At 43.6% G+C, this 12,410-nt stretch overlaps 1 pseudogene; it reads left to right on the top strand.

The window, feature by feature from the left end:
* The first annotated feature begins 7,351 nt into the window (after window positions 1-7,351).
* Window positions 7,352-8,194, top strand: LOC134481875 (large ribosomal subunit protein eL21-like; annotated as a pseudogene).
* Window positions 8,195-12,410: the final 4,216 nt, after the last annotated feature.

Here is a 12,410-nt window from a genome sequence, read left to right as displayed (position 1 = left end):
GTGTTCAATCCTCAACACCCCCAGGACTAGGCATGGTGGTGCATGCCGTAATCCCAGCATGTAAGAAGGTCAAAAGCCAGAACCGTCCTAGGCTGCATAGTGAGTTCATGGCCAATCCTGAGATGTGTGAAACCCTGTCTTCAGAAGTTGTTTTTCTTGATAAGAAAATGACCTATTTCACCAGCTCTAATAGGATCTGGAAAGAAAAAAGTAAGGGTTTAAAACTACCATTAGAAGGAAAAAAACTACCTTTAAAATGTCTATTAGTGAGAAGCATAAAACAAAACTGTATACCGATTAATAAAACTTTGCATGACGTATGAACGTGTGCCAGATAAGTTATTCTCAGTCCCCAGCACATCCTCCTTTGCTCCTGGAACACAAGAACTCAAGACTCTGCCCGCCATATTTCTTTCACCTTTCATTTCCTGACTGTCTCTTGTTTTGGAAACACAGAATGTCATTAGAGATGTGGAAAGTGCAGTGTCAGAAGCAGATGAACCCTGTCGGTCTTTCCTCCGTGTCAACATTTATTGAAGAACATTAAGTTGAGAAAGCACGACAGTTTAATTGACAGCAAATACCCAGCTGTCCTGGATCCACCCGCCCCAACCCCCACCTCTGCCAAGGAGAACATGAGTGTTTTATTCTGATCCTAATAATAGATTACTTGAAGAACAGTGATCACTCTCAGAAATCAAATCGAAGACTGAAGAAACCAGACCATCCCACCCTTACCTCAAACTCTGTGGTACAGATAAGGGAGCTGTCTATGCTATGGATAACAGCTCTATCCCTGGTCCCCCCAGTCTTTTTGTCATGTATGCTATCCGAAACTAAATCACATGGCATAAAACTCCTCCCAGTTCTGAAAATTTACAAAAGACAGGGCTGCTCATGGGATTTCCCCAAAGATTTCTCCACGTCTCTGCCATTTCTTTCATGGCTGTCTATCTCTGCCTTCCTATGCTAAGTCTTGGTGAATGGAGTGCCTCTCCAGGTTTAAAGTGTAGCCTCTTTCCCTTTAAGACTGTTTAGCTGTTTTTGACACATTGTTTCTTTCTGATTGCTTTGCCAGCAGAAGGTCGGATCATGGTCTTAAAGCCCTGTCTGCCAATAAACCTCACTTCTGGAGGGTATTGTGCATCCGTTCCATTCAGAAACAAACCATTGCTATTTATTGTATTTACCATTCTCAGATCATACATTAAACATCACACAGTAAACATATCTCTATATTGGATAAAGAGATTGCAGAATGGCTTTAAATAAAGGCAAAGAAGTGACAACGCCTGCACTGCCAGTGTGTGAATATCGGGCGTAGGTCTGCAGGATTGAAAGAGACACATACACGGGTCACCCGTTTTCGGAGAGTGTCACCAAGGCTTTACAGAGATCTCCTTATATACCCGAGGCAAAAGACATGGAAAAACAACAAGGCAGGTGAAATCCCCAACCAGGAAAACAGGAGAACAAGAAAAATCTGTGTTGTGGAAAGTCCCAGGCCCAATCAGGGGCGTAAACAATTTCTTAATAACAACAAGCTGAAAGGCTTGTTGAGGGAGAAGGTTGCCATGGAAAATCCCGGGCCCAAATCAGGGCTGAGAGCAGCTGCCAAGGGTGTAAACAACTTCTTGCTATACAGTAGGCTAAAAGGCTCAGCGAGGGGGAAGGGAAACACCCCAAGGAAGGGCCCAAAAAAGAAGGCCTGAGAAGTCAAAGTTAAGACAATGAAGAAAATGGGGCCTGAGAAAAGCTGCAGTAGCAGCTAGTCAGGCTACAAGAGAGCACAGGTTTGAAAGAAAAGCTCAGAGTCCAGATGAAGAGAGGGACAGACAGATGGACAGCAGGGCCAGATAAGCAAATAGGACAGCAGTCAGTAACATAGCAGGGATGGAAGGAAGCTGAAGCCCCCAGGACAGTTCTCTGTCTATTTGGTGAGTACAGGGTGGTCAGTGACAGACTAGAGCCATCACCATAATGATATAAGTGTTTAGCTCTTTATGTGGCTCAAGTGAGAGTTGTTCCTTTTCCTTAGTCTCATACACTTGGTAAGTTCTTGGGCATGAATTCCCTGATACAGTTTTAACACCCCCATGTGCCCTCACAAGCCTCCATTTGCCCCAATAAATGCATAGGCTGGACCCCTTTCCCAAAGATGGCATTGATCAGTCTGCAGTGTTTATGGCTCTGGATAGATGGTTCATGTGTCCACCCAGCTGCAGTTTTCTTCCATCTTCAAAATGGTGTCAAAGGCTTGTAAAACAGACTCTCCTGGGACAGTGCACGACTTGAAAAAACACTGCTTTAAACAGTATGGAATGACTGAGACTAGGGCATAGTCTGATCTCAACAACAGATTATTTAGGGGCTGGAGAAAGGGCTCAGCAGTTAAGAGCACTTGTTCTTGCAGAGGACCTGGGTTCAATTCCCAGCACCCATAAAGGGGGTTCACGACTATCCATAACCCCTGTGCCAAGGGACCTAAAAGTGCATGTGATACACATACACGCATGCAGGTAAAACATTCATACATATAAGGTAGATAAACCTAAAACGATTATTTATACCCAGCTTCTATATTGCACGGTTCCATTCTCTATAAATTTGGAGCAAGAAACCTAGGTGGAGCCAGAACTACCCACAGCCAGACTGCAAGGGTATGCCCGGGACGCTCTTTGTTACTTTTACTGCTTATAAGAGTAGCCATTGCAAAAGAACACAGATTTAGGTTGTTCTAATGTGGCAACAGTTTCATGAAGCTTTTGTCCAGACAGAGAGAAAAAGCCATAAATATTGACACTTTGAATATATGGGAAACACCAAGTAGGCAGGTTTCAGAAGTAAGGAAAGCTTTGCCTTGGGCCTCAGATGTTATTTAATAACATCTCAGCTTTGTGTTGGTGAAACCTAGGGGTCACCTAAGTTCTTAGAAGAAAATAATGGAGCTGAGGATCCATTTCTCTCTCTCTCTCTCTCTCTCTCTCTCTCTCTCTCTCTCTCTCTCTCTGTGTGTGTGTGTGTGTGTGTGTGTGTGTGTGTGTGTGTCTGTGTGTGTGTGTGTCTGTGTCTGTGTCTGTGTCTGTTGGACAGTTGGGGTTTTTTTAGGTCAAATCTGAATAATTAGAAATTCCTCACTTTCTTGGGTGAATAATTAATGGAAAAATTCATCTGTGGACGTAGCTCAAGGACAAGAACTTGCCAAGCACAGAGGAAAACCTGAGATTCAGCCCCTAGCACCCCAAAAAATACTTTTAGAAAAGAAAGGAAAAAAAATAAAAGGAAAATAAACCAGGAGGAAGGTCAGAACTGGGTCAACGAGGTGTATGCCCAGACAGATGAGAAGGTAGACGTCCCACACCCACTGAGGGAGCTAAATCAACATCATGGGATGGAGCTGAGGTTCCAGGGTCAGGTTCCAGTTAGTCCTTCACATGCACACACGCGCACGCGCGCACACACACACACACACACACACAAACACACACACACACAAACACGCATGCACACTCACACTCACGTATACACAAACCAAGTATCAGATGACAGATCAAGACAGGGCCACTACCATCACAGTGCTAGAATGTTCGGAAGTCCAAGTGACAGAGTCACACTCTTTCCTGGCTCTGGTGTGACTGATAAGCTATTTGGTTTCTCTGGTACGTTTTTTTTTTTGGGGGGGGGGGTTCTTTTTTTCAGAGCTGGGGACCGAACCCAGGGCCTTGCACTTCCTAGGTAAGCGCTCTACCACTGAGCTAAATCCCCAGCCCCTCTGGTATGGTTTTAACGCATGCATGTGCCTACAGTCTCAGTCTATCCCAACACATTTATAAGGTGGTTCCCTTTCTACTCACAGGAATGGGTCATTTATCAGTCTGTGCTGCACGGGTGGGCTAGAAGAGATGGTGATGTTTATAGGTTCACCCTAAAGCAAGGACCCTTCACCTTAAAAACAGAATCAAAACTGCTTGTACAAGGGAGTCTCTCACAATGAAGCATAGCCTGAAAAATATCACTGTCTTACACAAACGCAGTAACTCACAGCGTGCCTCATCCTGCTCTCAACAAAGAGAAGACACAAAGAAGACCCCGATCCTGGAGTCTGGGGTGTGGGTTCTATCCTTTTACTGGAAGACACATAAGGGTACAAACAGGCAGCTCCCACCGTGGTTTGCCGAAGAAAGTTTCTTTGGAGAAAAGAGAATTCATTCTGGAGCCAAATTCGGGTTATCCAAGCACCGTGTTCCAATATGGCAACAGGGTCGTGAACTTTTTATACTGAGAGAATGAAAGGCGATTGTAAATCAAGACACTTTCGACGTAGTGGTAGAAACACCAGGTAGTCGAGCTGCAGTAAAGCCAGGGAAGTCTCTACCTCAGCTTCCAGACGCTACCTGATGACACATTTAGCTTCAGGGATGACGGGAGATAGTCTACCTGGGTCACTGTATCCCACCTTATACAGTGGTCATGTGATACAATGGTCATGTGATACAGTGGTCGTGTTAGGTCAGGTGCAGCTGAGTGATCACTGAGGATGAACGGAGCCTTGGATAATTTGGTTCTATGTCTGTTATATCCCAACTGTGTGATTAGGAAGCGACTGCTGTCAGTCAAGCCTTACAGAATCTATAACACAGATAGACTCTCTTTTCTTCTAAGTTCCCGTAACATTCCTGCAGCCTCCAGAGCTAATAATTAGCCCCGTTTTAATACATTTACTGGAGCGGCACTGCAGACTAGCTGCCTTTTGATACAGCTATCAAATGCAAAATAAAAACCGTCAGGACCACCTCTGGCTAAGACACACGTGGGAAGTAAGATTGAAACGATTACATTGCAATGTCATGTGAACTTAGAATCTCAGCCCTCCCTCATTTCCTGAGTGTAAGAGAGGGAGACTGCTTCCTTTCACCCTAGTAGCCTGAGTTCTGAGTCCAAGCCTTAAATTAACATCAACAGGAGAAAAAGCGATTTCTCTTGAACGCTTGCGTTATCAGAGTTCCATCAAAACCTGAGACTCAAGGAAGTGGCCTGATGATTGTCACAGTTACAGGAAGGATGGACAGCATTTGGGGCCTTTTGCAGAGAGGTGGAGGAGAGCAGAAGGGTGGGAAGAAACCGCACGACGACTAACCCTACTCAGTCCTGCAGTAAGAGACAGACTCTTCTAACAAAAGTTAACTCCAGACATTGCTTCCCCCCCCCCCACCCCCGCATGGGTATCTTGACTAGTGGAAGCTTTAGAAATGTAACTTTGCTTTACCAAAAGAGAAGGAGGACACCTTACTTGAAGCACTTGAGGTCAAAAAACGGAGTCTCAGCTTCTTTTTAACCCTAAGCTGCACAGCTTATTTTGAGGTCCGCTTCTGAACACCTTTATAAGCACGTGCATATGAGCATACATCTTCATTTGAATATTTTTCCTGGAAAGTAGAACTATCAGATAAAACCATGCAACTTTTAAAGAAGACAACATTTCCTGAAAAGAAGAAAAGTGATTTGTTAAAATTCTCCAGATGAGGTTTGCTTTGCTTGACTTTTTATTTATTAAAAATGGAGACTTTGCATTTCAACTATTAAATCCTTGGGGATTAAGACAGGTTTAAATGAGGGAGAAGCTTATGTAAATATGCCACCTTTAGATTGGAAATGAGGACAATTTTCTGTTCTGCTCAGATATCAATGTCCTGTTGAGAGGAAGATTCCTCAAAATGCTGAAGCCAGCAGTCAGAATAAAAACTCAGCCAGCATGGAGGGAGGGGAGAAGCAGGAAGGCTTTATGTGAAGGCTTTGTTTCCTGGGGAAGCTGTATCTTTGAACTTAATAGCTTAAGGGTGGGGGGATACAATCTACAACTCTTATAAATGGACTTTATTGTGTCCTCCCAACGCAAACAATACAGTTCAGCATGGTCACAAGTTATTAAGAATTTAACTGCCCAGATGTTAGACCTTTCGGCATCTTTCTGGATCTACTTTCTGTCATTGTCAAATGTTGGCTATCTTCTGTCTCCATCTATTAGATAATGATCACAAGAACCTGAGACAGTTTTTCATTCAATACCCTTGTGGTCTAGTTGGCACAATTCCATATTCCCTTGGCTCACTTTGAAGCATGGGTACCAACGGCCCTTTCAAAATGTGCTACCCTTGAACGTTTACTTAAAGTAGAGACAACTGTTTGTTTTAAATTGATGGTAAGGCTTGTGGCGTGTGTGCCTGTTTTATCCCAATACATGTTAAAATGTAAAGTTAAGCACAAGCACTCTCCAGTTACCCAGAATGCATCACTTTACTCTCTGAACACCGCCCCACCCCCACACCCCAACCCCAGTCATGCTAGTCAGCAGGACATTTTAGAAGGAAAAGCAATCCCTACAATCATGGCTAGAGAAGACATTTAAGCTTGTATCAGTATGCTGGATCATGGGTAACCCAGATAATACAAGAAAATTACTCGACCAGCATCCTTTTAACGGGTCCTAATATAGAGACTTTCCAGGCTTGGTCTCCTCCCCTTCCTTCTCAGCTATCCATCACACCCCTATGCTTCATGAATCAGCTGCCATCGTCTTTGCAAAGCTCAGTCCTGCTTGCTCAATGGGAGTAAAACTCCCACGGGGCCTTCTGGTGCCTGTAATTGACCCACCCCTGGTCACATGCTGCTCTGTGGCAATCCCTCCACTCTGAAGCTAACTGCTGCTGTTATTTATCCCATGGCCTATGTCACAATTACTAAACTGTGATCAGCAGAGCAGTCAGGTCTACAGCTCGTGGGCTCTCCGTGCCTGACACAATGCTTTATGCCCGGTAAGGTTCCAGTAGTGATTATTGACTTAAGTCCAGGGATAGTCAAATAGTACATTTTCTGACTATTTCCAAAAAGAAGGACCTGCTTGGGTTGGGTTTGTTTTTTTTTTTTTTCTTTTCCTTTTTTCTTTTTTTCGGAGCTGGGGACCAAACCCAGGGCCTTGTGCTTGCTAGGCAAGCGCTCTTCCACTGAGCTAAATCCCCAACCCCGTGCTTGGGTTGGTTTTAAGGAGCTGATTTTGCTTTCTACAATGCCAATCTCAAAGTCTGGAAGTTCTTCTCAGGTTTTCAGCAGCAGTCCAGGCAAACGCCCTTCAGTTCAAAGTACAATGTTCATTTATCTTTCACTTTTCTCAAGATTGCCACGACCTGGAGTTACAATAGTCAGGGTTTAACTGGTGACCTTTATTCTCTGGCCAGTGATTCAGCTAGAAAGATATAAACTTTAAAAAAATACTGAAAATCATGACTGCTGTACACTCTGGTAAGAGCCTCTTGGCCCACTGGAGTAGGGCAGACTCTCTACTAAGCCACGGCGCAACAAAGGGTGCTGATGTTTACTCTCTCCCAGGAGAAAAAAAAATGTTAACTTCACTTTTTAACTTTAAAGCAAAGCAGCACATAATTATATCTACTGAGAGATTATGATGGTCTTGAAAATTACGTCTTCTTTCCGCCGGGGCAGCCATCTTCCTGTAACTCGCCAAAATGACGAACACAAAAGGAAAGAGGAGAGGCACTCGGTACATGTTCTCTAGACCTTTTAGGAAACATGGAGTCGTTCCTTAAGAAGGGTGATGTTGTAGACATTAAGGGAATGGGCACTGTTCAGAAAGGAATGCCCCATAAGTGTTACCACGGCAAAACCGTTAGAGTCTACAATGTCACCCAGCATGCCGTGGGCATCGTTGTAAACAAGAAAGTTAAAGGCAAGATTCTGGCCAAGAGGACCAATGTGCGGATTGAGCACATCGAGCACTCAAAGAGCAGAGATGGCTCCCTGAAGCGGGTGAAGGAGAACGATCAGAGGAGGAAGCCAAAGAGAAGGGCGCCTGGGTTCAGCTGAAGCGCCAGCCTGCGCCTCCCAGAGAAGCCCACTTTGTGAGAACTAACAGGAAGGAGCCTGAGCTGCTGGAGCCCATTCCATAGGAATTCATGGCCTAATGTACACAAAGGAAATAAAGGACCTGGACTGCAAAGTGTTTTCCTTAGGTTGAAGTGTGGTGTCTTCTCCCTGAAAGAAAATGTTAAAGCAAATTTTCATTGTCTTTGCTGCTCAGATTTTACTGATTGTTCTTCTAAATGATATTGCTTAGTGTGCAGAAAATATACTCTTGATTAGAAAGTAGTCAAATATTTACAAAATGTGTACACTAGTTCTGAATCACCAGGGGGAAAGCTGAGAGAAATTAGTCTGTGGCCAGGCACGGTGGTGCAGCTTTAAATTCTAGCTCCTGGAGGCCGAGGCAGGAGGCTCTAGGCCTGCAGGACTTGCACAGTAGCATGTGAGTATCCCAAGGGGGAATATCAGAGAGTGCGCCGTGCCTGGGGTGGTTCCCGCTTCAAAGATTGTCTAAATTCTCCAGAGCGGGCAAACAAAACCAAGCCAAGGACAGGGCTGGCCACAGACATTTTGTAATACTTGCTGAAGAAGCATTGATTGTTTTCCTAACCTAAAGAACAAGGACGAATTGGCATTGGGTTCACCTTTCTGGTGTTCTTTCAGGTTGGACTTGGCAGGTGCATTTAATAAATGTTACCGCAGAGTGTTAAAAATAAAAAAGAAAGAAAGAAAGAAAATCACGTCTTAGTCTAATGTGATAGGTTGGCTCCTGTTGCTGTAACAAACACCCGAGATGACTCAGTGTATAACAAGCTTACTGTGAAGAGTCTATAATCCATGATCGGTTAGTGCCGTCGCTTTAGCCTATCCTATACACGTACATAGACACACATAAACACGCACACACATATAAATAATAACTCTTTAAAAAATAAAGTCCAGGGCTGGAGAGATGGCTCAGGAGTTAAGAGCACTGACTGCTCTTCCAGAGTCCTGAGTTCAAATCCCAGCAACCACATGGTGGCTCACAACTGTCTATAACTCCAGTTCCAAGAACTCTGATGACCTCTTCTGACCTTCAAGGGCACCGGGCACGCACATGGTTACCAAACATACATGTAGGCAGACACTCAAACATGTTTGTATAAAGCTTTTAAAATTTTAAGAACAAGAACAACAATAACAACAAAAGGACCTGCATCAGTTCAGGGCCACGGGAAAGGAGCAAAGTATTGTTTCTATGGAAACAATTACAAAAACAGAGGGTAGGAGCTGCTAGGCCAAAATACAAAAATAAGTATTTCAACGGAGAGTCAGAAATCATAAGAAAAGAAAACAATAGAAATTTCTGTCCTTGAGTCCATTTATATGAAGTGTTGTATTTACTTATTGGTGTAGGGTTTTAACCATGTACATTCCTGGAATTAGACCAATCTGATCATGGTAAAGGCTCTTCTTTAAATTATCCTGAATTGGGTTTGTAAGTATTTTATTGAGAAATTTGCATTTATTTTCACTAGGGAGCTTGTGGTGTATTTCAGTGAGTTAAACATTTGGTCTATTCCCACAATCATGATACATCATCTCATGGCCCTTTCCGTCAATCTCATCAGCCACCAACATAATTTTGGTCCTTATAGTTTGTCCTTTCCAGCGTTTAGTGCAAAGGGCATTAAAAATATTGTCTTTCAGAATCTGGCCCCTTTCATTGGCAAATGTTCTTGAGATTCATCCACTGCATAAATATTTCACTTATTTTTAATTGTTGAATTTCGTTTTAAACCCTCAGAAATAAACCTCAGGCTGTAGCAATGAGCCATTTTGATGAACAGCAGCAGGAAAGACTGGTCTCTGCTTGAGCTAGGAGATCGTCAATTACAATTAAAGATTACATTTCTTTTTTTTTTTTTTTTGGTTCTTTTTTTTTTTTTCGGAGCTGGGGACCGAACCCAGGGCCTTGCGCTTCCTAGGTAAGCGCTCTACCACTGAGCTAAATCCCCAGCCCCTAAGATTACATTTCTTTTCTCAGCAGTAAAGCCCCATGGCTTATACTTTACTGTCAGCTAGAAGTCCCAAGGAATCTTTACAGATTGCTGCTTGGAAGTTGCAAGAGTCCAGTCGATGTTTGGAATTCGAGCACAGTACTTGGTCCTTAACTTATGCTTCATAAAACAGATAAATCGGAACAGATAAAGCCATAGATAAATGAAGATTTGGGGCTAGGGGTCCCAAGCCAGGTCTGAGACAAAGGGGCTCTAACTGGGGTCAAGAATGAGAACTGAAGGAAACAAGATTAAAACCAGGAGGTGCGATCCAGAGAGATTCCCCTTAAACAGGGGTATGGGCAGCCAAGGCTGTAGCAGACACTGACGCTTCATCTATGGTTGGAGTGACATAGTGCAGCAACTGGTTGGTATGTTATCGCCCAGATCTTTGTTAATATGGGGGTGGAGTTTCTACCATCTGCCCAGGGCCATAGTACTCAGTCTGCAGCTTGAGTCAATGCTCCTGAAAGGCATGCCCAAACACAAATGCTCAGTTTATGATTTAGTAGATCTGTGCTGGTGCCCTTACATGAGGGGGCTTTCTTTTGAACTTTTCCGAGCTCAGTGAATTAAATCCTGAAGTCAGTCAGTGTCTGTCTCTTTATCTTAAGGACTATCAGTCCCCCTCCTACTCACAGGAGGAAAGCCAGGGTACACACGGAGATGATACGAGCTCAGTGAATAACGTTCCAAGCAAATGTAGGAGGAAGGTAAACGGAGTGAAACCATTTGGATCGATGTTTTCACTTCTTGGCAGGTCTAAGGGCTTCCTAGAAGTCTTTCTGCAACCCTCGTTTTTCTTAAGAGCTGCCACAAAGCTGGAGAGTGAGAGAGAAGAAGAGGAACATAGGTCACAGGAGCTAAGAAATGCGGTGCAGTGGGTCTGGCAAAGTCCAAGGTGGAAAGAAACAAAAGTCCTGCGTTGTTGGTAGAAGTGGAGCAGTCAGTGCTTCCCCATCAGCCTTCCAGTCATGTCATCACATGAGCTGAAAGACAAGTATGGGGACCTGGCAGGAGCTTGGTAATGTGGACATACGGGACTTTAGAATTTGTCTCCTTCCAACATCTAGAGACAAAGTTGCCACCATCACACACACAAACCACACTTGGGGTGACAGGACAACAGTATGGACCCTGGCTTGCTTTCTGACCATCTGGAGCAAAGCCACCCTGCTATTCTGGACTGTTTGCCCTCCTGACTGTTGACATAGACAAACTCAATTCTTACTTTTAACTCTCTTAATTATAGCAACTTAGTCTGTCCTTATGTGTGTGTTAGGAATATAACCATAAATATTTGAGGATGGAAGGCACGATATCATGAAAATAGAGGTAGTAACTGACAAGCAGGGGACAGAAAGTCACCCTAGATGAGAGAAATCAGAAAAGGTTTCTGTTTTAATCAGATTGCCAAAAAAAAAAATCTTTCCTCTCTCTCTCTCTCTCTCTCTGTGTGTGTGTGTGTGTGTGTGTGTGTGTGTGTGTGTGTGTGTGTGTGTGTTTACATAGAGAGACTTATTTTAAGAAATTGGCTCATGCAATGTGGAGACTGGCAAGTCTAAAGTTGGGCAAGAAGGAGCTAATACCGTAGGCCTGTGGCAACATCACACCAACAACTTCAAATTTTGCTCTGAATTTGATGAGGGTCCCTGACATTATCAAGGTGAATGTAAAGTCTTCGTATGTTAGCCACAACCTCAAATGCTGGACTACATGCAGCATCTGGGACTCAGTGTTTGATTAAAAAGTCAAGCACTACAACCTAGCAGAGCTGACATATAGAACTAACCATCGCAGCTTCTTATAGGACGTGGTATTTAATTTAGCTTGAGGAATGGTTAAGATTGCAGTAAGCACGTGGTTTCTATCAGACTGATTTTCACACACTTATTATTAGGCCATGTGTTCCTGAAGCTATAACTTTCCTCATAGATATAAACTGACTAATTTAAGTCACGGCTCCATATGGAGGAAAAGAGATAATTTAAACCCACAGTCTGGTTCAGTCAGTGGAATAAATGCTGCCATTGAGATGCTCTCTGCTCAGACTGTGAAATACTGAATGGTGCCCCAACCAATTCCACCTGGACACTAGCATGGTCTCCACATGGAAACTAGCATGATCTCCACATGGACACTAGCATGATCTCCACATGAACAGTAGTATGATTTCCACATGGATACTAGCATGATCTTCACATGGACACTAGCTGATATCCACATGGACACTAGCATGATCTCCACATGAACAGTAGTATGATTTCCACATGGATACTAGCATGATCTTCACATGGACACTAGCTGATATCCACATGGACACTAGCATGGTCTCCACATGGACACTAGCATGATCTCCACATGGACACTAGCATGATCTCCACATGGACACTAGCATGATATCCACATGGACACTAGCATGGTCTCCACATGGACACTAACATGGTCTCCACATGGACACTAGCATGATCTTCACATGTATACTAGCATGAT

Source organism: Rattus norvegicus, chromosome 14, assembly GCF_036323735.1.
Source record: "Rattus norvegicus strain BN/NHsdMcwi chromosome 14, GRCr8, whole genome shotgun sequence".
Taxonomy (NCBI): domain Eukaryota; kingdom Metazoa; phylum Chordata; class Mammalia; order Rodentia; family Muridae; genus Rattus; species Rattus norvegicus.
Note: the sequence above shows the minus strand (reverse complement) of the source record. Positions and strands in the feature narration are given on the sequence as shown.